We start from the raw sequence: 27,846 nt of genomic DNA on the forward strand, positions 1-27,846 counted from the left end.
GTTCTGTCCATATGGTTCAGTGTATCGAGCATTTAGTAAATAACAGGGGAAGAGCCAGACAGAAAATATGGGGCAGCAGAAGTTGCAGTGAAGAAATAAGCACAAGTTTGGGTAAACAGTGTTGTGTTTCAGAGGAGCTCTCTCCTCCATATGTTATGTAATTTTGAACTTCACAGTCTGACTTGATCTACAGAATGCTATAAGGGCGCCTTTGTATGTACCAGGTGAGAGCAAATGTCAGCATTGTCACACACACTCTCTAAGATAAATATTTCCAGACAGGTTTCACATATTCTCACACTGGTGGGGAAAGACGAAACCATTTCACATTCAACAAACCTTACGTGTGAATTCTTGCCACTCTTAGGGCAACTCATCGTTCAGCCGCCAGCCATCACAATAAACAACAAAGATGTGCACATACGGTTAGAACATGAAGAAATAACTGTTTACTGTACCAATCAAAGTAAGAGAAACCTTTCTATTGGCCAATTTTTATAAGATAGTAGAAATCATGAGCATCTTGTTTTTTACAGGGAAAAAAAAAGTCCTGAGCAGTTCTTCCTCACTGAGGAGCAAAACAGGTCTCATAATTAAATACCACAGAGAATTTCACCACTATCATCTTCTTTCAATTACAAACATTAGGTTTTTTTTCCCTCTGCCTTCTTTTCCTCAATTTGAATGGACAAATTACATCCCTCCTGAATGAATGGTGTGTGAATGGGTGAATGAGGATGTCATGTAAAGCGCTTTGAGTAGTTAGAAAGGAGCTCTATAAATACAGACTATTTACCAGTGCAGCAGCACTGAGGCGACGCTGTTCCTTTAAGACTTCTCTTCTGATACCAAGAAAAGCTCAGGAACTCTCTCCTTTGACAGTGTGTGTGTGTGTGTGTGTGTGTGAAAATCCACATGCTATATAATGACTCAGTCCTCTTCTATGTGGCCCTGCAAGCTCTCAAACTTGCCTGTTCTCTATTTGTCTCTCTTCCTGCTGGCTTATCACTTTGAATTTATCTCTTCAGGCCTATCTCTATGCCAAACTCAAGGCTCCAAAGCAGCAGTCCACAAACCATTGGGTGGCTACATTCACTTCTTTTCAATAGTCTATGGTCCTGCCCTTCTTGGCATGTCAATATGACGTTGTCAACTATATCTGTGAGAGATATTCCAAAGGAAATAATAACAAATTTCTAGAATAACAGTTCTCAAATATCAGCGAAAAGTAAACAAAAAGGACTACAGCATGGATTGGAGAAGTACAGTGAGCACACAGCGTTAATTCGTGATTAAAGAGGACATTCAAATCAAAGGAAAAGCTTAGTGGTAACAATGCACGTAAGGCACACCTTGTCTTGACAAACATATGCGCCTCAAATGGTACACAACCACTTAACTCAGAGTTAAACATTGTAATTGATATTCCACTACCTTGTTTTGCTAATGTTTGCTAGATTAGAACACAGTTGTTAGCAATGTTAAGGGAAGGTGCACGCATTTGTTGGTAATGCTAACAACTGTATGATAAGCTAGCTATTCTTAGCAAGCAAAGGAGGTTGAATATTCGTTGTCTAGGACTCTCTGGGTTTCAGGCTGATTGTCCCAAGTCCTGAGACAATTATGTGTAACAGTAGAATGTCTAGGTTTTCAACACTTTTTTTACCATCATTCGAATGATAATTAGGGCCCGAGCACCAAGCGGTGCGAGGACCCTATTGAAATTCGTGGATGCAAGACGTCTCTCTCTCAGCAGGTTAACCACAGACACCTCAAATTTGGACCAAACATTCTCAAGACATGTATGATGTCAAATTATGAAGCTTTTGAGGTTTCGTCAAACGCTGTCACCGTGGCAACGCTTCGTTCGCCATGAAAAGCGAAGTTTGTTTTAAAGGTTAAACATGCATGCACAGTCACCAAATTTGGCGCACATGTCAGGAGGCCTAAAATAAGTTTTCTGATTTAGTTCATGTGTTTGGGTGGGGCAAAATGGCTCTACGGCGCCCCCTACAAAACTTTGACGAACTAGCCCCTGGGCTACATTTTACCTACATGTACCAAATTCGGTACATATATGCAGGACCATGAGACCTACAAAAAAGCCTCTTGCAGCATTGATCTAAACCCAACGGGAAGTTGGCCATTTTGAAATAAGTGTCTAAATTTCAGAGATTTACTGGGGTCGTAAATGAGCGAACTAGTCCAAGGGGGTTGAAGGGATCGACTTCAAACTGGGTCAGCTTGAAGAAACAATATCAACGATGAAAAGTTATTAAAAGCTTTGACATAACTTTTACGGTTTGGGCATGGCACGCTGTCAAAGTTCAGTGTCTCACCATGGCACGGAAAGTTCTTCTAAGTTCAGTGTAGATTCTCCAGTGTGTTTCACACTTCTCATGTTGAGTAAGAAAAGCCTCAAGACCTTCACAGTGTAGTCAACACTTCATATACTGGAATATAGGACGTCATTAGCGACTATTCTCTACGCAACATAGGGGACACAGGAAGTGACATGTAACTCACTCCTTCACACACTGTCCAAACTACATGAACAACGGGACAAAGACGCCGCACGCCCTGACGTGCACAGAGGTGCGAGGGCCCTCCAACGCTGCTTGCAGCTTTAATTGTAATATTCTTCTTTTTAGTGCTTACATTGACATTTATCATGTGTTGTTGTCAAGGCAGTTGCTAGCCTATGAGCCATTGCTCTTTCTGATAGAGCCTGACAGTATGCTAATGATTGGGTGTCGTGCTGACAAGTCAGTCTTTTCTGAAGAGTAAATTACCCAGCAACGAAAATGCTGCATTCATCAGTGGTGCAAAATTCAGTCTGGCTTACACTTGGTGAAATGCTCTTCAGTAACAGTCTGCACATGCTAACCATGCTCTGAGAGGAAGTCTCATCAAACCAAATAAGTAAAAACACCTGGAACTGTGCAGGACTTTGAAATCATACAATAAACGTTTAACAGTTTTAAAAATGTTGACATGATACTACAACAGGAAAAGTACTTGTGTATCTAGTGACGTTACAATAACAGTGGACGGGCACATGTTCCGAAATCAGAAATGATGGCCCCAGTTCATCTGAGTGTGCCTGTAAGCCATTACAGATCAGGCATGCATGAGTTGTGCAACATTACTTCTGAGGGATGCACTGGAGAGGAAAACATGTTCACTCAGTACTTGTTTATTCCCCTCACTCTTTTTTGTCTCAGCTCTTCGTACAAAACAAAATGTGTCCCGGATGATGTGTGTATTGCTGCAAAGAACTTGATTTATGCCAAACATTTGGAATTTGGCACATAAGCACATAAGCACATAAGCACACTTTGTTCAGATGTGATTTTCGTACCCTTCTGATGAATCACCATCTCATCACCAAAAATAGACAAGTGCAACAAGTAATACAATACCTATATTACAGTCTTATCACTTCATTTATCAGAATGTTGTCTTCACTGACTGCATTGGCGACAAACTAGCATACATGACAGACACGACGAAGTAAAACAGACCAGGCATCCTGTTTTCTACTGACATTCTCCATAGAATAGTTTATCTAGATTTCTGAACATAACATGTCATAACAGGTATAACCAGAAACATTTTAATTTGAGGGGAAATAAACCCATCATGTATAATCCCTCGAGTTATAGGCCATAGTGGTCAAACTGTGTCACATCGACAGCAAGGCAGCCATTACTGAAGTCTGCATGTGTTTGGAAAGCTGAAATGTCCACCATGAAATGAATCTGGCTTGTTTGTGATTGTAGTGCTGATGACATCTGCTCATGGTTACTGGTTTTTTGTTTGTCATTGACATGAAGTGTCATTTGAAGAAAATCATTTTTGAAATAATGCTACTACAGTCAATGAAGCACCAAATGACAGGCGCTACTTGACAAATGTTACCTTGCTAAATCAAGATGGTGAACCTGCTTAGCATTAGCATGTAATGTTAGTGTGTTGGAAAACAGCATTCTAAACCAAGAGAATTAAAAGAGGCAAAACACTGGAATGTATTTGACACGTGTTGACATGCATCAAGCTACAGAGCACACATTCCATACCTCAAATGTCAAGCACAAGGCGTTGTTCCTCTTGATGGCATGTCGCTTATAGCTTATAGTTTCTTCTAATCAGCTTATAGTGGCTGTTTTCTCCTGGTAACATTGCACATTTGCAACATTTGAAACCGAACTCCTGACGAAACACCACCAAATATGTCCAGATCTTGTCGTGTGGACCAATTTTGACGTAAATAGCTTGGCAAAGATACGCTAATCTTCAAATACAATGCAGCCCCTATATGAATATGTCTGATTGCCTGTGTGTGATGGGGAGGCAAAGAGTGCTTCTGTGTGTAGTCACTGTGGGAGATTACAGCTGAAATTAAGACTGGGGTATAGGCTGATCATTATCTGCCAATGTTCTGTTGACATGTAAGGGAAGTCACTTGAGATGTACGAGATGACCCAGATCACAGAGGATGTTTTAGATTGGTTATCCCCTTCATTACGAGAAACAAACAGCATTACATCTGAGAAGTTTCCCCAGTGTGTTTAAAAGGACTTAGTTTCTGACTGGCCTCTGAACCAAACTGTTAGAGCTGTTTTTTTATGTTGAGTTGCTGCTCTGTGTTTTTGACCAGATGTAGGCAAAGCTCCTGTGCTAAACAGTAGCATTACTATAAACATACAATAAAAGGTGCGCTGTGGTTCTAAATCCTGCATGTGTGCCTGATGTGGTGCTGTGCTGTTCCTGTTACTGATACACAGATAGCCTCAGTGTGCACAAACAAACAAACAATTTAGAAATTATACATATACACAACACATCCATTAGTTTATTCTTGGTGTCAGAGTAAAGGCAGGAAAGAAAAACCAGCAAAGCACACATCCTTGAAAATTCAAATAAAGGTCTCCACACAGCACTGTTTCCCAACCCTGCATGTGTTAAATGTTTCCCTGCTTCACCACACCTGTTTCTAATGATCAGCTCAACACCAAACCTCAGCAGAATCCTGATAATCACCCATTCATTTCAATCAGGTGTTAAAGTGAGCCATGAGCAGTGTTGAATGGCATATTAATGTACTAATCATTCCACCTAATATGGTGTCAAATTGAGTATAGAGTGTGTTTCAGTTGCATAGCATGTGGCCACTGGAAACCAAAATCATCAACAGTCAAAATTACACTGAAAATTGAAATCACTGGCTGATCCAACTCATAATGTGACTCAGTAGTGTGTATGGACCCCACATGCACGTTCACATGCTGTATGCACTCCCGACAACATCTAGGCCTGCTCCTGATGAGATGGCGGATGGTGTCCTGGGGGATCTCCTCCTAACCTAGATCAGGGCCACAGTGTGGTGCTACTTAACAGCGATGCACCAATAACGCCCCAGAGGTTCTCAAATGGATTCAGGTCTGGAGAACATGAGGGCCAGTCAATGTCATCAATGCCTTTGTCATCTAGGAACTGCCCACACTCTCTGGCCACATGAGGCTGAGCATCGTCCTGTACCAGTCTGACAATGGCTCTGAGGACTTCATCCTGGTACCTAACAGCAGTCAGGGTACTGTTGGCTAGCACGTGGAGATCTGTGCGAACCTCCAAGGATATGCCTCCCCAGACCATCAGTGACCCACTGCCAAATTGGTCATGCTGGATGATGTTGCAGGCAGCATAACGTCGGTCACATGTGCTCAGTGTGAACCTGCTCTCATCTGTGAAGAGATTATGGCATCAGTGGCGGACCTGCCAAGTCTGGTGTTCTCTGGCGAATGCCAGTTGAGCTGCACGGTGCTGTGCTGTGAACACGGGTCCCACTTGAGGCCCTCAGGCCACCCTCATGGAGTCTGGACAGAAATATGCACGCCAGTAGACTTTGGAGGTCATTCTGTAGGGCTCTTGCAGTGCTCTTCCTGTTCCTCCTCGCACAAAGGAGCAGATACAGATGACCTTCTGTGGCCATGTCCAGCTCTCCTTGTGCAACGGCCTGTCTCCTGGTATCTCCTCCATGCTCTTGAGACTGTGCTGGGAGACACGGCAGACCCTCTGCGACGGCACGTATGGGTGTGCCATCCTGGACGAGCTGTACAACCTGAATGGGCTGCAGGTAGTGACAAGGACACTAGCAAAACGCAAAACTAGAGAAGAATCAGACAGGAATGATAAGGAGAGAGCAACTGTCTGTGGCCACCACCTGCAAACCCATTCCCTTTTTGGGGCTTGTCTTGCTGTTGCGTCTCCAGTGCACCTGTTATCGCTTTCATTTGCAACAAAACAGGTGAAATTATGCTTCCTAACTGGACAGATCGATGTCCCTGAAGTTTAACTGACTTGGTGTTATACTGTGATGATTAAGTGTTCCCTTAATTTTTTGAGCAGTGTATAATGTAAACTAGATTAGCAAGAAAGCATGTGCTGTGAGCTCACTCAACATACTCATCTACACCAGAATGTATCTCTTCTGATGGCAGGCAGACTGTTCTAGCACCACAGTGCGGCTGGTAATAATTAAGAATGAGAACAAGTAATGATGCACAGATTATGTATGCATAAATCATACCTGCTACCCACCGGAATTTTCTCCAATTTAAAGATCTGCACATGGACATTTCCACTTCCACTCGTGCCTGGAGGCTTTACTGCATTTTGTATGTGTGACTGTTTTCTTTAACAATTTACTTTAGAGATTAGAAAGGCTGCTTCAGTAACTGTAAACATTTCAACATACACAGTCATGTCACTGCAGCAAATACTGTGGGACACTTAAGCAGCCAAACAAAAAATTGTAGTTCTAAACTTCACAGGACACAGTAAACTCTCAGGGGAAACAGAAATAAACTTTTAGCTAATGAAGTAAAATGTTTTAGACAGCTCTGGTGGTTTTTCAGGAGGACAGTAGCTTTACTCCAAACAATCTCACTGTATGAACCTGCACTGTGTGTGAGACCTTTTGAATATGCCAGAGAACTTGATTAATTAATATGCCAGAGAACTTGATTAATTAATATGCCAGAGAACTTGATTAACATCAAATCCTGACTGATCTGGTCTGCATGTCTGGAGATTTAAATAATCAATCATCTTAAGCTGCTTTGTGTGTAAATGTGAACAGCGCTTATTGGATGACAATAGTGTGAATGCTATTCAGCAGCATTCACACTATTGTCATCCAGTTCTTTATTAGACAGTAAGCAATTAGTTTATCCAGTTCTTTATTATTATTGTGAATGCTGTTCAATAGCACTTATTATAGGCAACCTGACAGCTGAATGACATCTATTGACATCTATTATTGCAGTTTGACTTGCAGAAACATGCACATGGTGCATTCATAGGCAGTAGGAAATCCCAGAACTAAAATCATGGAACCTTAACCATGAATTACAATTACAAAAGGCAGCAATGCAGTGTGGTGTCAGCTGCTAGCTACAGCTAGTACTACTGTTACCTGTACTAATACTACTGTTACCTGTACTAATACTACTGTTACCTGTACTAATACTACTGTTACCACTCACAATACTACAGCTGGTACTACTGTTACCTGTACTACTACTACTGTTACCACTCACAGTACTACAGCTGGTACTACTGTTACCTGTACTAGTACTACTGTTACCTGTACTACTACTACTGTTACCTGTACTAGTACTACTGTTACCTGTACTAGTACTACTGTTACCTGTACTAATACTACTGTTACCTGTACTAGTACTACTGTTACCTGTACTAGTACTACTGTTACCTGTACTAATACTACTGTTACCTGTACTAGTATTACTGTTACCTGTACTAATACTACTGTTACCTGTACTAGTACTACTGTTACCTGTACTAGTACTACTGTTACCACTCACAATACTACAGCTGGTACTACTGTTACCTGTACTAGTACTACTGTTACCACTCACAATACTACAGCTGGTACTACTGTTACCTGTACTAGTACTACTGTTACCTGTACTAATACTACTGTTACCTGTACTAATACTACTGTTACCACTCACAATACTACAGCTGGTACTACTGTTACCTGTACTACTACTACTGTTACCACTCACAGTACTACAGCTGGTACTACTGTTACCTGTACTAGTACTACTGTTACCTGTACTAATACTACTGTTACCACTCACAATACTACAGCTGGTACTACTGTTACCTGTACTACTACTACTGTTACCACTCACAGTACTACAGCTGGTACTACTGTTACCTGTACTAGTACTACTGTTACCTGTACTAGTACTACTGTTACCTGTACTAATACTACTGTTACCACTCACAGTACTACAGCTAGTACTACTGTTACCTGTACTAATACTACTGTTACCACTCACAGTACTACAGCTGGTACTACTGTTACCTGTACTAGTACTACTGTTACCTGTACTAATACTACTGTTACCTGTACTAATACTACTGTTACCACTCACAGTACTACAGCTAGTACTACTGTTACCTGTACTAATACTACTGTTACCACTCACAGTAATACAGCTGGCGCTACTGTTACCTGTACTAGTACTACTGCTACCACTCACAGTACTACAGCTAGTACTACTGTTACCTGTAGTAGTACTACTGTTACCTGTACTACTACTACTGTTACCACTCACAGTAATACAGCTGGTGCTACTGTTATCTGTACTACTACTACTACTACTACCTTTAACAGTACTATACTACTTCCACTAGCTTTACTGCCACTCGTATTCTTTGCTTTTCAGCTTTTCCAACAGCCGATTTTTCCAGTTTTACTTTCACTTTTCAGGATTTTCAGAGTTACGCTGCAGTTGAACTTTCAGCTTTTCAGCTACACTCATTTAGCATTTCAGCATCTTCAGCGACGCTTTGCGACTTCATTCAGCAGACAGCGTTCACACTGCAATTTCTTCCGGAATTGCAAATTCTTTAGTTGTTTCTGATGTGGGGGTATTTCATATTTTCCTCAAAATAATGTATCATTTCACTCACCTTCAACTCATCCACTATTAATTAGATTGTTCATTTCTATGACCCGACCCACCCGATCCATGGATGCTGTACCCATGGATATAGGTGCAATCCACACATCACTGTTGGTGAGTCAATGTGAAACAGGAACTTCTCAGGACCCCACAGGACATTACGGCACAGTTAAGAGGAAGAAAATCCCACAGCACTGTTGTAATCATATTCAACACTAAAATATTTTAATAATCATAGTTTACACTATAATAATACTGGAAGATATTATATTGAGTGGGTAATGTTGATATACATTCGTGGTAAACAATTTTCATTCGACCGATGTCTTCTCTGGATCCCATGACCATAGCTCAGACTGTGATGTTGTGATCACAGTCTGAGCTATGGTCATGGGATCCAGAGAAGACATATTACTTGAGCATACTCCAGTAAAAACAGTCTCCTGATAGTGGCATCATTCATTTAGTATGCAGTCCTTACTGACTGAGTACACAGTGCATTAGTATGTCATTTTGAACACAGAGACAGACTTAAAGTACATGGTACTCTCACTCAGAGCAATTCTATAGGTGAAGTCTGAGAGTCAGCTGAAACATTGCTAAACAGTGTGGTCCATTCTATTTCTGTGGTAATACAATTTGATCTATGAATATGTTCATATTACAGAGTGCTAAAAAGTACAGATTTTATAGTATAATTCTAGCTGGACGTTCTAAGCACTTGTAGGATCTAATACGTAATGCTGGTACAGGTTAAGCTGTTATTGTTCTACTGGAACTGAGTTTCAGTGATAAAAGACATCTGAGGTCCTTTTGCTTACTGTCTTAATGTCAAAGATTCAGTGAAAGTCAGACGACAGGCCTATGTTTTTGAACATGGCAGTTGAGGAAGAGCTCTCCTTTGGTTGAAAGAAAGATATCTGTTAACCCAGTCACCATCTAACTGATTGAAATCTGGAGACCCATAGAGGAGGACAGCTAGGTGGAGACAACTGATGGAGGTTCTGACAATGATTCAATCAGTAGGCACTTATCACAGTGAGTTAGGGCTGTTTTGTCTGTTGGCCTAAGAACTAAACACACAAACATTATAGGTGCTATCAAATGACCAAATGACACTGTCTCACCACCAGCTTTTAGTCACAGAACTAGTTTCCAAAGAGCAACCTCCATGATGCTTATTTCTGTATCACATGACAGAAACCTGTCTGCCTTTACAGCATTTACTCACAACAAAATAAATGCTATTATAAGATAAAAGGCCGTTGTATAATGCAGGTTAAACCAGACAGAATATAAATATCTTAAATAGCATTGTAACTGTGTGAAGAAGGCACAAGAGATAATTAAGTCAGCTGGAAGAATGTAAACCCCTTGAGCCGTTTTGCAAAGATAAATGGGCGTGAGGAGAGACTACTCTGGATGATGTATTGCTGATGTGATCTATATGCCTGTGCATGTCTAGTGGGAGGAGCTCAGGACAGAAAGGAGAGGGCAGAGCTGCAGGACTAGAGCTGCATTTTTCAAATTCTGAAAAACAACACTCAGCTGCACCTCATGCAATCTGATTTAGCTGATGATAATAAGATTTTATTAACCTCTATTAAGCCATTAAATGTGGTTTCTGTAGGTAACCATTAACATGCCTGTTGACGGGAGTGTTCACTTGGTCTTAGCCATCACAGTAACCATGTGAAGTTATATTTCAACATGGCTATCTCTTTGTTTTCCTGGTAACATGGCATCAGCATGGTCATCTTTTTTGATGTCAACTTGCCATCTCATTCAACATTTCATCACCATGACAGTGGAACTTGAAACCACAACAAAAACACAAAGTGAACCATTCTGGCAATCTAACAGAGATATTGGCTACTTCGATTACAGCTGGCCTCACATACCTCACATACAAGAGTAGCACTCAGGGCTTCTTTGTAATGTCAGCTAAAGGGGAAAACTGAGCCCAATGGTTTTATGTGTTGGGGAATACAAAATCAATTTTACCTTTTGTTTTTATTTATTTTATTGTTGGATAATTTTAATAAGCATTTCTTACTACTACTATTATTATTGTTGTTGTTACTTAATATGCCTGAAATATGACTTGGAAGGGAGAAAAAATTTTAATTAGTAAAATCACAGCACTGACTATCAGAGGAAGAAATTCAGTGGGACTTCAAGTCGACGACTCGACGCGAACGAGTCTCTGGAAGAATAGCCGACAAGCTGGCAGAGCTAAATGTAGGGCACACGCCAGAACAAATTCGTGAAAAGAAGAAACTTAAGGAAAGATTATAAGAAGCTGAAGGACCACAACAGTCGTAGTGGATCCGACCGCCGTACTATATGTCCCCCATACGTCATCAGCCTGATTTGAATAAATGTTCTGGAACTTTGAGGTGCGGTGGAAACACAAACCACACAGATTACCAGGAATTCTTTTACCCAGGTAAGTAAATTCCCCAAAAGTTACACTGTGTATCACACTGTACACCTTCTTTAACAACATAACTATCCTGGATGGCATTACTCTGGCCTCCAGCTCCACTGTGAGGAATCTGGGAGTTATCTTTGATCAGGATTTGTCCTTTAACTCCCACATTAAACAGATTTCTAGAATTGCCTTTTTCCTTCTACGTAATATTGCTAAAATCAGGCCCATCATATCCATAGATGATGCAGAAAAATTAGTCCATGCATTTGTCACTTCTAGGTTGGACTATTGTAACTCCTTATTATCAGGCTCCTCCAATATGTCCTTAAAGACTCTCCAGTTGGTCCAGAACGCTGCTGCTCGTGTTCTGATGAGAACTAAGAGAAGAGACCATATTTCTCCTGTACTGGCTTCTCTTCACTGGCTTCCAGTAAAATTTAGAATAGAGTTTAAAATCCTTCTCCTCACCTACAAGGCTCTCAATGGTCAGGCTCCATCATATCTTACAGAACTCATAGTACCGTACTACCCCACTAGAGCACTGTGCTCCCAGAATGCAGGCCTACTGGTGGTTCCTAAAGTCCTCTAAAGTAGTGATGGAGCCAGAGCTTTCAGCTATCAGGCTCCTCTCCTGTGGAATCCCCTTCCAGTCTGGGTTCGGGGGGCAGACACCCTCTCTACATTTAAGAGTAGACCTTCCTTTTTGATAAGGCATATAGTTAAGGGCTGGCTCAGGCCTTGGACCAGCCCCTAGTTTAGGGGCTTAGACTGCCGGGGGACTCCCATGATGCACTGGGCTCCTCTCTCCTCCTCTTCCTCTCCATCCTGATGCTTCATGTCTCTTTAATGTCTGTTACTAACTTGGTATCTTCCCCGGAGCCTTTCTGTGCTTTTCTCATCTCTCAGGTTCCTGTGGATCCTGGTCCTGGTTCTCCTGCTGTGGTTCTCTGGTTCCTGTGGATCCTGGTCCTGGTTCTCCTGCTGTGGTTCTCTGCTTCATGAATCACTGCTGCGGATCGTCATCATGTTTTTTAATGTTACCATAGTGCTAATTTATTAGTCACACTCCTAGTGTCAGTTAGTATGTTGGTTGCTGTTTGTGTTGTCTCTCTCTCTCTCTCTCTCTCTCTCTCTCTCTCTCTGCTCTTTATGTAAAGAGTCTTGAGATAACGCTGTTATGAATTGCAGCTCTATAAATAAAGATTGATTGATTGATTGATTGATTGATTGACAATCTCTGTTTTATGTGGTGCAATTGCACCAGATGTTATCTGCTGATGAATGGCACTGAACTACAAACAGTCCACAAGTTAAATTCTCTAGTAACCTATTTCACACTTGTTGTTGATGGAAACAAAGAACCACTGTGTTGAGAAAAGATTTTATAGTAATGACATGATCATCCGATCAGCAAGACAGTGATCTTAGCATTGTACATAGCTTAACATATATGTTGAGATTCAGTTTATGTGCACTATAACATTACATGTATCACAGTAACACGCAACGCAATTAGTTTTCCTATGAAAGTATGACCTTGTCATGGACACTGCTGGAGGCTATTGCTCCTAAACCCAACCCTCCTGCATCCACCCTTCTGTTCATCTTCCAATCTGCATCTGTCAGCGTTTTCCCTCTAGTCCACCACTCACACCCCCTGCCACTCCCCTGCCATTCACCTGTTGCTTATCAGCTTGTTATCCAGTTAAATCTGTCAGTTTGCCTAGTTCTTTGCCAGGTTGTTGTTTGTACCTTGCATCCTGTCTGTCTGTTTGAATGATCATCTGGTTTTCTGACCTATATGTTCTCTGACTTGTCTCTGCCTGATGCCTGGTTGCCTGGATTTATGGTTTTGACTTGTGGAATGGACTGTACTATTCTCTGCCTTACCCTTCAGTAAAGTCACTGTGTTGCCTAACTCCTGCCTCTGTCCAGTGAATCTGCGTTTGGGTCTTTTGAACTGTGACAGGACTATGGATGCAACTGTGCAGTGGCCTACAGTGGGTTGCCCTCGCTGTCCAGCTTGTCTCATTACTTGTCTATGTCGTTGTTGCCTTGCACAACTTTGGCATTGTCAGGGTCACGCTTCCAAAGCACATGGACATGTCTCCATGACGCTGCCATTCTGGTTTGTGCATTTACAAGTGAGTGCAGCCGGAGAGATGGTTATTTTAGGTTGTGATGACTTGAGTTAATTATAATCACGTGTTTGCTGAATAAACAAACAGTGCAGTGAATGATTCATGTGACCAGAGTTTTGAATGTTGAAACATGTAGAAACAGGTGAATAGTGTTTACAGGTATGGGAAAGGTGTGTGTGTGTGTTTTCAGGAATGACTTAAGGGCTTATGTTTTTATAGTCCGAGAACCAGTTTTTGTGTTTAACCAATCCAGGCAAAGGTACTGTAAGACAGGTTCTTTTAGCAGGTGATTATGAATGGTGCCCCAGTAGCCCGCATTTTCATAATATTGGTCACCAAATTCTGCTTTAAACCCCTAAATAGGAACCTTTTAAAATCAGTTCTTCTATGTCGGCAGTTGTCAAACCAATGCCTCAACACAAATAGACTGAAAGGGAAAAAATTCCACAAAAAACAATCCTTTGTGTGCACACTAAACAGTCTTTAAGAGAGTGGGTGGTGTGATAAGAGTGAAACTAGACCAATGAGTCAAACCGCTGAAATACACAAAGGACATACAGTTGGGTGTGAGAGTGTATATACCATTATATAGTATGCATCTGCTCAAGGGTGAAGAGCAAGGGAAGGAATCCTGCTTGAAGTTAAATGGAAAGACTACAAGGTACACCTTTGTGTGTGTATATATGTCCACAGATGCTTACTAGTTTAAAGAATTTTAGGTTCAATATTATATTCATTACACACACACACACACACACACACACACACACACACACACACACATATATATATATATGATATATAGAAATTAGAATGAATAACCTACTGGTGCTTTTTTGTCTGGTTTTCATGTATACTGGGTATGACAGAGCCATATCACTCATATATGATGTTGGGAATGTGCAATAAATACATTGAACAGAAAAAAACACTTTGGGAAACAATGCTGTACAGGATGAGAAAAAGTAGGAATTACAATGCAATGAGAATACAATAAGAAGGAAAAAAAAGGGTTCAGTATTCTTGAAATGAATGAGTCCAAGGACAGGTATTTGACCTTAGGTTCACCTGAGGGCCAGGTGAAAACCTGCATTACAACCTTCTCCGGGCTATTTTACACTGCCTCCCAATCTGGTGGAGTAAAGGTGTGGTGGTGGGAGTGGATGTAACAACCACATGTGTAGTATTGTTATTTTCAACCTATGTGTTCCACAGCCAAGATGAAAGAACTCTCTGCGATCCTCTGAATGACTGCAGAATGTAGAATGTATGTAGAAACTGTCCACATTGTCTTTGTGTTGTCCCAGTGACGCACAACAACTATCAGCACTGTCTCCAACCTTGACAGATTCACAGCCAACACATCCATGTGAAATCATTAAACATATCAGCAACACTACATGTCATCCCTGACATCCTGCTTTCTGGGTCACTCAACCCGCAATTGAACATTAGAGTCTACATGTAAGTCACAGACAAAGCACATATTCCACAATACTTGCCAATGTTCTTTTTATTGCTGCAGACCACCATAGTAGAATTTACCGATGTACTCTTTTCTTCTCTTCGCTTAGGGACCTCACAACAGTTGTGACTCCTGTCAGAGCTGTGAACTATATTTTAGAAAGCTAAAAAACTGGACTATGAATTACTCCTCATGTTATAATCTTTACATCATGTTGTCATCATATTGAGTTGAAGCAGGCCTTCTGTCGCTGGCTTGCAATTTGCAGCCCTGCAGCCACCACAGATAAAATGGTCATGGCTTTGTCTGTGCTAGTCTGTCACTGGGACCTGGCAGGCAGAGGTGACTGGTGCTATGTGTACTGCATTGCCCAACAATTCACCACAGAGTTGTAGTTTTTGTTGGATTCTGCTGTTAAAACTATTGCAGAGTGCAAATTTTTCCTAAAAGATAGACAACAACTAACACCAACAGGGCAGCCTATCACTGGCAGGTAGTGTTATTATATGTAATTTGCTTCACAAGGCTAACATAGCAGCTAACAATTACCAGACAACAGGGCTATGTGTGCCAAATTTTAGATATGAGTGCTGCATTTGATACCATTGACCATCTTATTACAGAGACTGGAACACCACTTCATTGGCATAAAAGGAATTAAGCTGGTTTAAGTCCTATTCATCAGATCGATTTCAGTTTGTGAGTCCTCTGTCCACACTAAAGCTTGACATGGAGTTCCACAAGGTTCGGTGCTTGGACAGATATTATTTACCTCATACGTGCTCCCTTCTGGGTAATATTATCAAGAAATACTTAATTAAAAAATACATTCATTTCCACTGTTATGCAGATGATACCCAATTACTCTTATCAGTAAAGCCTGATGAATCCATTCAGTTGACTAAAGCATTACTCTGGCCTCCAGCTCCACTGTGAGGAATCCAGGAGTTATCTTTGATCAAGATTTGTCCTTTAACTCCCACATTAAACAGATTTCTAGAACTGCCTTTTTCCTTCTACGTAATATTGCTAAAATCAGGCCCATCTTGTCTATAGATGATGCAACTCGAAAAGATGGGGGTGGGGGTGGATCCCTGACAGGACGACCATAGTACGTCAAGCTGGAGGGAAATGTGTCTCTGGGACGGTGGTGAGCAGGGACTGATCTGTCTCTGTTCCTGTTCACCCTGTACACATTGGACTGTAATATCCTGCCACAGCCAAAGAAGTTCTGACGACACGGCAATTGTGATGTGTGAGGAAGGGGAGAACAGGGACCTGGTGAAAGCAGGAATGGCCTCCTACTGAACGATGGTCAAGGAGTTTTGAAGGTCTGAGCCCCCACCTCACCCAGTCAACATCCAACAAAAGGACATCAAGGTGGGGCAATCCTACAAATACCTAGGTGTGCACCTGGACAATAAACTGGACTGGTCCCTGAATACAGATACCTCAGGAGACTCAGGTCCTTTGATGTCTGCGGTGAGGTGTTACATGTTCTACCAGTCAGCTAGTGTACTATTTCATGCTGGAGAGGTAACATGACAGGTGACTGGGCAAGCTGTTTGAAAAGGCTGGCTCAGTGCAGGGTAGGAGCCTGGATTTATGGGGATGGCACATGGAGCAAGCAGCAGGCCACCATGGACCATGTCAGCCACCCTCTTCACTCCACCCTGGCAGGACAGAGGAGCAGCCACAGTGGACGGCTCCTCTCGCTGCATGACTGAGTGGTACAGAGGATCGTTTGTCCCCAGAGCCATCAGGCTGTAAAACACCTCAGTCCAGGGCAGCGGCTCATGACCCACCCACTCCCTATGCAACATTACATGCTGTAGCACACAGAACATACTGCGATAAGGAGGTTGGGCCAACAGGCAGGTGAACACCTGAGGTGGTTAGTCTGTTTTAATGGACCACATAGACCGCAGGCACTCACTGTTCTGCGGGCTGAGGCTAGTTTAGACTCTATCTAAACAAAAAAAACAGAATTTCCCCCTGGGGATCAGTAAAGTATTTCTATCTAGTATTTCTATCTAGTCAAACATGATTGCTGACTGATATGACAAGGTATGTTCCTTTAATAATCCCCAGGGGGAAATTCAAACACAAAAGTAAAAATATAAATATATAAAAAGTACGTATTAAAAATTATTATTACAAATTATTATTACCAATTATTAGGTAAATTATTGCACCATGTGAGTCCAGAGTCTTATAATAATAATAATAATAACACTACTACTACTAATAATAATATATAACAACATGTACATTCAGAGTAAGGCAATGGTCGGGGGTTCAATCCCCAGCTCCTATGGGTCAACATGTTGAAGTGTCCTTGGGCAAGACACTGAACCCCAACCTGCTCCTGAAGCATGGCTTCAGTGTGTGAATGAGTGTGAAAGAACAGTCTCCTCCAAATTACATTCCTCCTGTATGAATGATGTGTGAATGGGTGAATGAGGATGTCATGTAAAGTGCTTTGAGAAGTTGAAATAACTAGAAAGGAGCTATACAAATACAGACCATTTACCATTTACCATTTAAATGCCCATCTTAGCTAATACACATACAGAACACACACTTAACCGCACCCTTGACAGAGTTTTAGAAACCACACATGCAAAAGTAAATTTATAATGGTCCAGCCTTCCTAACAACAAAGACCAATCAAAGAACACTAGCACTAACCTGCAGTGACAGGTATAATATGCACACAGGTGCTTTCACTCCTGAAATGAGCTCATACTCATTTCAACTGTTTTTGGTCTAGCGAGTGATGAAATATACTGTAGATATTTGATATGATATGATCATTGTGCTAAAACATTGTGCTAAAACGTACATTTGGAAAGGTGGTTCTTTCTGTTATTTCCCTTCAGTCTCTCCATTTTCCTCTCATGTCTCATCATGCTTCTGAGGCAGATGAGGGAAAATGGAGGAAAGTAACAAAGTAACTGTACAGGTACAGAGCTGGGGGGCTGTGATATCATACTCAAACTGGTGAAACAATTCATCAAGAATCCTCTTCTTGTTTGTATATAGATACAATGTTCTCAGAAATGTTAATAGTTTGAAAACTGTGACATGTGAGCACCCTGCTGTTTCTTAAGTAGGTGAGTCAACAACAAACTGATAAACTGGGTGTTTGTGACAGCACTTTCACACTTGCACCAACCAAAACCAATTCAGTTTGCACTTGAAGTTTGTTTTAGGTGACAAAATGATGATACACACGGTTTCTCTTTGACCGATGGACATTTTAAGTTTCTGTACCAGAAGAGCAAATTGGTTCGTTGAGATTCCACGTGTTTGGATGACCAGGTCCTCCTGGTTCCAGATTCCACAGGCAGGCTGAGATTGACGCTCATGTGGACAGGATCTAGAGATAGGTTAGATAAAAGTGAGCACACCTACATGTTATGTCATCATCCATATAAGCATGTGTTCTTCAGGGGATTATGGAGCATATAGTACCTATACATCATAAAGCAAAAGCAAAAAAAATGCCCTAGAGGTAAGGCAACATGACATAATTGTATCTCTGTCAGCACTGAACTCACAGATCCAGCTGGCTGACTGCCATGTTACAAAAGAAATTAGGCTTACGCTTGAGTATTTTTCCTTGATGTCTCTGGTGTGTGAGTGTGTGTGCAGTGTATTTCCTCTGTTGCATCAGAGTACTGTTCTTCAGTAAAGATTTGCTTTTTGCATTATGAAAGCCTATAGGAGCTTGCAGAAAGAGGATTACAAACCTGACTATAGTCAATGAATACACATGCCACAGAGGCATTTTGTAACATTTATGAAATTATGCCACAGAAAAGTCAAAACTTCAACTGGCACTCCTGATAGTATTCTTGAACCTCAGAGAGCAGATGTTTATGAATAAATAGGATGTGAAACTCGTGAATAAGCAGTAATGGTGTCTGTTCTGTGCACAATGTCTTTATAACTATTGGAGAATCATGCACATTTTGCTGCAAGAGATTTCCTCTTTATTATCAAACTACTACAGAATGTGAAAGGTGTATACAAGATGTTTTGCATGATATGCGTACTTCACATGCATGCACAGTACACATGGTGTGCACACAGCCTATATGTCATGATGTGGGGTTGTTTATAAGTCATATGATTCATTTGAGGTGGGGAGTGTATAAATCAGGTGGAGGAGTGCTTTTAACATTTGATTTGTCTTTTATCTATGCATGACTATGGTAAATAACTCACTAGGTTTGATCGTGAGTTAGTATAAAAAATGAACTAACTACTCTGGTGTTGAATTGTGTAAGTGTAGCTCAGATTTAAACTTTTTTAATCTTACAGAAAGGGTCCCTGAGAGCTGTTTAAGTGTCCCATGGGTATAGCCGAAAACCACTGAGGTAAATAATTTTATAGCTATAGCTATATCTATGTGTGTGACAGTACCTGGTCTGCTGGGCGTAACTGTTCATGTGTGCATTCATATTTCATATTTGGATGCCACTGAGAAAAAAGGTGGCTTCATGCAGTGCATGTGTGTTGTGGAGGACTCAGGTGTTGGCGTTCACGTGTAGAGACATGTGACATACAGCAACAGGTCCTTGTTGTTGTACATGTTTGAAGGGAATTTGGTGGGTGTGACTGAGGAGGATTTTTAACAAGTACATATTTAATGTACTGACTTTCTACTAGAGCCCAACATTAAACAGAGCTGAAATTCCAGAAACTCCATTAGGAATACAGATGATTCTCCCATTCTATATCCTCTGTATCTCAATCACTGTAGAGAAAAACAGTGTGAAATGCTGAAAATGATTTGATTATTATATTAGCTACTGAATGTTATGTTAGCTGTGCAATATGAGTGTTAATCTTAAAAGATATTTGGCTTAAGACAAATCTTGTTTTGCATAGTATTCTGCGCTTCAACAAAATGTGTAGGAAGAAAGCAATCAAATACACTGTATTTGACACTGTCACTCACTTTTGCAGACAAAGCATTTAGCGTACTTGAGTACAATACCATGAAAGTTAAGATGTCTATTGAGCTGTTACAGCTGTGATTGTGGCCTTTAGACCATTCTCTGAGCTGTCATGTTGGGTACTTTACAAGTGAACAATTGTACATCTAGAAACATTCCAGAGCAATGATGCAAAACAGCCTGCAGAGACAGTGACGTATTGAGGTTGAGCAACATCATGAAATTCTTCTTCTAATGTTGTTCTAATGCACATACATGTGCAACAGTGGTGATAAAGAGGAAACACTTTACTTGGATGCCATGCGAAGATAAAATGTGGTTTGTTGAGACAGACAGTGTGGCAAGATCTTTGTCACGCAATGTTAAATAATAACATTGAAACATAGAAGTTGCAGCAGAATTCTAAAAACCAAAAATTGACTGAAAAACTGCTGCCAAATATAACTGAAGTATTTGGACATCCCAACCTACATGTTTTAATTTGAGTATTTGGATAAAAAAGTCTTCTTTGGGGTAGTACAGTACTATGAGTTCTGTAAGATATGATGGAGCCTGACCCTTAAGAGCCTTGAAGGTGAGGAGAAGGATTTTAAACTCTATTCTAAATTTTACTGGAAGCCAGTGAAGAGAAGCCAGTACAGGAGAAATATGGTCTCTTCTTTTAGTTCTCGTCAGAACACGAGCAGCAGCGTTCTGGACCAGCTGGAGAGTCTTTAACGACATATTGGAGGAGCCTGATAATAAGGAGTTGCAATATTCCAACCTAGAAGTGACAAATGCATGGACTAATTTTTCTGCATCATCTATGGATATGATGGGCCTGATTTTAGCAATATTACGTAGAAGGAAAAAGGCAGTTCTAGAAATCTGTTTAATGTGGGAGTTAAAGGACAATTCCTGATCAAAGATAACTCCCAGATTCCTCACAATGGAGCTGGAGGCCAGAGTAATGCCATCCAGGATAGGTATGTTGTTAAAGAAGGTGTCTCTAAGGTGTTTGGGGCCGAGCAGAATAACTTCAGTTTTATCTGAGTTTAGCAGCAGAAAGTTGCTGCTCATCCAGGACTTTATGTCCTTTAGACAGACTTGAAGTTTAGCCAACTGATTGGATTCATCTGGCTTTATTGATAAATACAATTGGGTATCATCTGCATAACAGTGGAAATTAATGGAGTGCTTCCTGATAATATTACCCAGAGGAAGCATATATAAAGTAAATAGTATCGGCCGAGCACTGAGCCTTGTGGCAGAGTAGTCATTGTTAACATGTACTCACTGAATTTTTATAAACGAATAAGGTGTACCAGTTAGACACAGTTTAATTCATCTGTTTGAAGACAATGTCATTTTCTATACAACAGCACCCTCTGTTGCCTAGGAGGTTCAAAACTTGCTTTCTGTGCTGAACAGCAAACTTTAATTGGTTTAAAATTACTGTTAAACTCAAAAAAGAATTGACTACCAGGACCGCTGAAGTGAATGGGACACAAATTGATAAGGTGTCTTCTTATAAGTACCTCCATTTCTGGCTTGATGACAAACTGTCCTTCAAGAAACATTAATGAACTGAATTTGTCCAAAATACCCAAACTGGAATTCTTTTATAGAAATAAGGCATGCGTTACTCAAAACTGCAGAATGATTGTTCAGGAGCAATCTACAACACCTTGTAAAACTACACAAGCTATTCCCTTTTAATAAATTTAAATCTCTGTTGACATCAACTGTCAATGCATGTGTTTTCTTTGAATTGATGTCCTTGGCCTGTTTGTTTTAGATAATTGTTGTCGTCTAACGTTGGCTAAGGGCACAGCTACAGCTACAGCTACAGCTGCAGGTTAATCTGCGGTAGGCTATTTTTGGTGTAATTGGGCAAAAATTCCACAAAAACCTTTCAGCATATTATAATTCATGTGGTCTGAGAGAAAACTAGAGTAGACTAGACTGCTCTCTCCATCTGGTCCAGAATGCTGCAGCTTGTGTACTGATGACAACTAGAAGAAGAATCCAGAACAGAATTTAAAATCCTTCTCCTCACCTACAAGGTTCTTAAGGGTCAGGCTCCATCATATCTTACAGAACTCATAGTACCGTACTACCCCACTAGAGCACTGTGCTCCCAGAATGCAGGTCTACTGGTGGTTCCTAAAGTCCTCTAAAGTAGTGATGGAGCCAGAGCTTTCAGCTATCAGGCTCCTCTCCTGTGGAATCTCCTTCCAGTTTGGGTTTGGGGGGCAGACACCCTCTCTACATTTAAGAGTAGGCTAAAAACCTTCCTTAGTGATAAAGCTTATAGTTTAGGCCTAGACCAGCCCCTAGTTATGGTGCTATAGGCTTAGACTGCCAGGGGACTCCCATGATGCACTGGGCTCCTCTCTCCTCCTCTTCCTCTCCATCCTGATGCTTCATGTCTCTTTAATGTCTGTTACTAACTTGGTATCTTCCCCGGAGCCTTTCTGTGCTTTTCTCATCTCTCTGGTTCCTGTGGATCGTGGTTCTCTGGTTCCCGTGGATCCTGGTCCTGGTTCTCCTGCTGTGGTTCTCAGGTTCCCGTGGATCCTGGTCCTGGTTCTCCTGCTGTGGTTCTCAGGTTCCCGTGGATCCTGGTCCTGGTTCTCTTGCTGTGGTTCTCAGGTTCCCATGGATCCTGGTCCTGGTTCTCCTGCTGTGGTTCTCTGGCTTCATGAATCACTGCTGCGGATTGTTGGCGCCGCCACTTTTTACTGATGTTAGTCATGTTATTATTACATGTTATAAAAAGTTGCTATTCCAGCATTGGCCACAACTGTTTCTACACTGCAAAGCAACCCAAACAAAGGAAGACATACTCATCACACAGAGAGTCTAAACACACAAGTATGTATTGGAAAAACATCTCAGAGATCAAGTGATGGAGACAGCGATGCAGCTTCTCAATTCATTGTCCTGTAATATCTAAATGTGTTGCAGTGGTCGTTAGGTTGTGTCATGGATGTAATGTTATCATAAGCCCTCTCATTATACATCCATGAGTTGTGACTCACTTCCGCAGTTTTCAGTTATGCTTCCTCTTTATCCTTTTAATGAAGTACTATTAAAATAATAACACTGAATGATAATGCTTACTCTGAATATGTTTGCCGGTTGCTCTGGTATTTCATATTCATCCAGCAATGTCGTTGTGGAGGTGTGGGCTAGTTTTGAGCTCAGCTGCAACAGGGAGAGGTGCAGGACTGGCCCAGGAGATGGCGCGGGAGAGAGGTAATTAGCACCTGAGAACACCTGCAGTAAATTGCCTCTCTCCCTATTTACGCAGTAGCACGCCGGGACCCAAAAAGAAGAGAGACGCACGGCGAGTCTGTTGGTGCTGGGGAACCCACAGGGTAGAGTCTCTTGTTACAGTCATAATCACTGAAATCAATAACTTTAATCATATGCATTAATCTTAATAATGGTGGTTGTTTCTAGAAGAGAGGAGCAGCTCACAGCTGACTGAACCTGTAATGAGACATTTAGCACTAATTGAATTATTGATTACTGAAGGACTGGCCTAAGACCAAGATGGAATACAGATTACCACAACTCATTAAATCTGTCACAAACCAGATAGCTCAAATAGGAAGTTGGACTCCAACCCAGTCACCAGCACACAGCAGATAGAGTTAAAAGGTAGTTTACAAGGACAAGGTCTTCCAGCAGCTGTCAACAGTCAGGCAGGTTAGGTCAGGCAAAGACACACAGAGACACTTTAAGACAGGCAGAATGTTGGCAGCAGTTAGTCTGTTTTAGAGCCAGGGCTCGGGCCGAGAATAAAGACACACTGACTGGAGCAAAGAGAGGGGCGTGGAGTTGAGAGACTCTGAGTTGGGCTAAGGTTCAGTAAAAACAGAAGACTGAACAACAGGAACAAGCTGTAACAGTGAAACAGGAACCAGGTTTTACTGTAACAGAGAGACAGGTCCAGGAAGAGGGACAGAGTTGGGATGAGGGGCAGGTTCAGGATAAAGGACAGACATGGGACAAGTGACAGAAATCATGATGAGGAAACAGCTACTGGCTCCAACATGGAAACAGGAATGGGGTCAGTCTGCAAAATGGATAAACATGCTGACAAGCAGAAAGAGAGAAGCGGAGAGAGGTTCCAACAGAAAGACATATTCAGACTAAAGATTGGGTTTGACAGATGACGGGAACTGGCCTGCTGGGTATCTGTGGTATGGGAACACTAGGAAAACAAACTAACTGAGAGATAGTGGGAGAGCTATGCAACTGATAAACAACACGAGGGCCGGGTTGACCTGAAGTAATGAACAAAGAGGGAGGGAAAGAAATAATCTTCTGTTAAACAGGAGAGGAAATAAGACACATCATTGTCATCGCTAATAGACTGAAACACAACATACAGACTATTATATCACATTACATCTCCCTGTACCCCCACATTAGTAATGAGTGGGAGGCCAGTGAACAGGATGAAATAGTGAATGACGATTTTCAGTCTTTTCAAACTGCACTCAGCATTTCAATGTCAGAAATCTATATAATATTATGTCTTTTATTTAAAACGCTTTTATCTAAATTTTATTTTGTTGGATTTTATTGAGTTTTGTAAGGCATTAAAAATAGTCAGTTGTGACTGGAAGGTTATAGGATAAACAGTGACTTTGGATCTAACATAGCACTAACTAGACATAAGGTTGTATATGCACAAGACTTCTGTAATGGACAGCACGTTTTGACCTTTTTCTCAAATGTATAACAGCTGTATTTAATCTCTTTAACCTTTTCATGCATAGAGGTCACTACAGTTTGCAGCTCTTCAAAAGCTATTTTCTTGTATATGCATGAGTTTTGATGGCATAGTTGCACATCAGCCACTACAGTGGAAAAAAAGTGAAACCAAGATGGTCGACAGACAGCCAGAAACAACAAGTTGCTCATTTTTTTCTGTTCAAACCTTCTATAAAAAGAAACCCTTGCAGGTAAGAAAAATATGGTGACATCAAGTAACATCTAAGGAGTCATGCAATTGCTACATTTTCGAAATATTGATTTTATATTGGGAGGAAATTTTGATTAATCACACGTCCACTGAATACATCATGCATCACTGGCTATATTTCAACTACTGGACATGTAAATATTTCTTTATAAAATATGGGTTGAAAAAAAATAAAGTTCAAACCTTGAATAAAAACACTTCGTAAAAAATCCTGACTGAGGTTATCATAATTCATGCATGAAAGGGAGTTAGTCCCCAACACTTGAGAACTATTTCTGTATCTGAACCCAGGGCCACAGCTTGAGTAACATGGTTGGTGTTGGGATCGTCACGACACCAGTCTCATCACAAAGAAACATGTGTGTCAGGGATTCTTGTTTAAATATATGATGCAAGCCTACGAAGTCTTCCTGTTCTGAAATAGACTGACCCATATCTTAAGTCAGCGGCCTTTTTAGGCCCCATACAAGCTCATCCATCTGTGTCAGAAGCATATGGTGACAACCTCACGCTGACAAAAGGTCAACTCTAGACACGTCCGTCTCTCTGCGTCTTAGACAACATAACTTATTCTGCTAAGCCAGTGGGGCATCCCTGAAATGATTACTGTTGCAGGTACACATAGTCATTATCTACATGCTAGGTTGTTTTGCAGAATGAATCAGCTCTACTAAAAATCACACAGCCAACGGTAGCACAAGGCCAGCTGCTGAAGATGATCTGCCCTTCAAGTCTTACGTTACACCAATGTAGGAGCAAATTTAGCTCACTGGCATGATTTGTTGGGAAAACAAAAATTCTTACATAACACCAGGAAGAGTATCAATGTCTGTATAGTACACAGGGAGTAAATACCTGCTCTATCATCATTACTGTATAGCAATAATGAAAATAAAGATAATAAACTTTTCTTTATTTAGAAAGTGCTCGACAGACATAAAAACAGAAAAAATGCATTTAAAATTGGAAAAAGTGGAATGCAGTCAAGAAATAGAAACAGATAAATGACATTGAATAAAAATCTTAAGACATGCATTAAAGCATGAAACAAAAAGGAAAAACTCCAATTAAAAGCTATTTAAAAATGAGTATTGTAAAGTTCTATGACAAATGGCCTACCACCCACTGTCTCAAGCCTTTCCCTGTGGACCGATAGCAACAGCTGGTCTGCAGATCTGAGTATGAGCAGGGGTGTAAGCGGTGAGAAGATCAATAATGTAAGAAGGTGTAAGGCTGCTTAATGATTTAAAGACAAGCAATATAATTTAGAAATCAGTTCTAAAGACCAAAGTTAAACAGTGCAATGACGTGAGAATAGTTCTTGTTAGAACCCTGGCTGCGATATTTTTTTCAAGTTGGGGGCGATTGATTTTTCTTGGGAAGTTCGACAAATACAAATAATGAGTTACAGTAATTAAGTTGGCTGGAGACAAAAGAACGTATGGGAGTTTGTGCATTGCTAAATGTGATGACCTCCTGTGGCCAAATCACAGCCAGTACAGTCAATCGATTCAATTCAAAGTCAGTTGCAGTTGATTTAGTCCTTTGTAGAAATTCTCAATGGCCTATGAAGTGTTGAGAAGATCTTAGGTTAGAGACTGCAGGCACTAGAAGAGCACTGAAAAGGAAAGTGGCATGGTCAGAAACATGCATGTTGATAGTCAGAGTATTTATTGGATTACACTCAAGGACAGGGCAGAGCCCTGGGGCCCATCCTCTTCATCATTTACCTCCTTCCCCTTGGCAATATCTTCTGTAAATATAACATTCACTTCCACTGCTATGCTGATGACATCCAGCTCTACCTCACCAGTGAACCCTCTTCCACCCCCTCCCTCACTGATTGCATTACCAAAATAAAAAACACCAAATCAACACTATCCAAAACTGACAGCTTTTCCCTTATTATCGATAACTCCTCTGTCTCCCCCTCCCCACAGGTTAAGAGTCTGGGTGTCATCCTTGCCCTTCCCTCACCCCCCACACCACTGCCATCCTTGTTCACAGACTCATCACTTCCTGCCTGGACTATTGCAACTCTCTTCTCTTTGGTCTCCCTCACAAATCCCTCCATAAACTCCAACTGGTTCAGAATTCAGCTGCCCGTATCATCAGTAGAACCCCACTGGCTCCCAGTAAAGTTCCGTATTGAATTCAAAGTCCTCCTGTTAACATTTAAGGCCATCCACAACCTCGCTCCTCCATATCTGTCTGACTTCCTCCGCGTTCCCACTCCCTCTCGCTCCCTCAGATCTTCCTCCTCTATTCACTTGTCTGTCCCCTTTGCACACCTCACCACCATGGGGGGCAGAGCATTCAGCCGCTGAACTCAGAAATATGGACTAATTCCCACATTTCAAATCCAGACTCAAAACCCACCTGTTTAAGATTGCCTATTCCATCTGATCTTAATTGCACTGTCTGATTGTATCCTGTTTTTTAACATCTTGTATATATTTTATTCTACCTTTACTTTTTCTCATTCATTGTACGGTGTCCTTGAGGGCAGAGAAAGGTGCCTTTAAATAAAATGTTAAATTATTATTATTATTATTAAACCCATATGTAATAATTACATTGAGAGTACATACAGTGCCCAATGGATAGGATCGAGGAACTCAGATCTCAGAAGTCAGACTCAGTTTGTCATTCTGGTTGTCAATGTGGATGTCTAAGTAATGATAATGAAACTTCCTTAGTGGCAGTGATGAGAGGTAAGTGACCAAATTCTATTAAAAAGTCATTTTTTGATTGAACTCAAAAAAGACAGTGGGGTAGGAGGTAGTGAATGAGAGTAATAGAATAGGTGTTAGAATAATTGAAAACTGTGGAGGGAACTCAGAAACCCAGTCCTCATTC

At 41.0% G+C, this 27,846-nt stretch overlaps 1 protein-coding gene across 1 annotated transcript in view; it reads left to right on the forward strand.

Annotated features, from left to right (window-relative positions):
• exosc9 (exosome component 9) overlaps nucleotides 1–27,846 on the forward strand; it is a 360,435-nt gene that overhangs the window by 36,145 nt on the left and 296,444 nt on the right. The gene's annotated exons all lie outside the window — the stretch shown is intronic.

The sequence above is a fragment of the Pempheris klunzingeri genome, chromosome 3 (assembly GCF_042242105.1).
Source record: "Pempheris klunzingeri isolate RE-2024b chromosome 3, fPemKlu1.hap1, whole genome shotgun sequence".
Classification (NCBI taxonomy): domain Eukaryota; kingdom Metazoa; phylum Chordata; class Actinopteri; order Acropomatiformes; family Pempheridae; genus Pempheris; species Pempheris klunzingeri.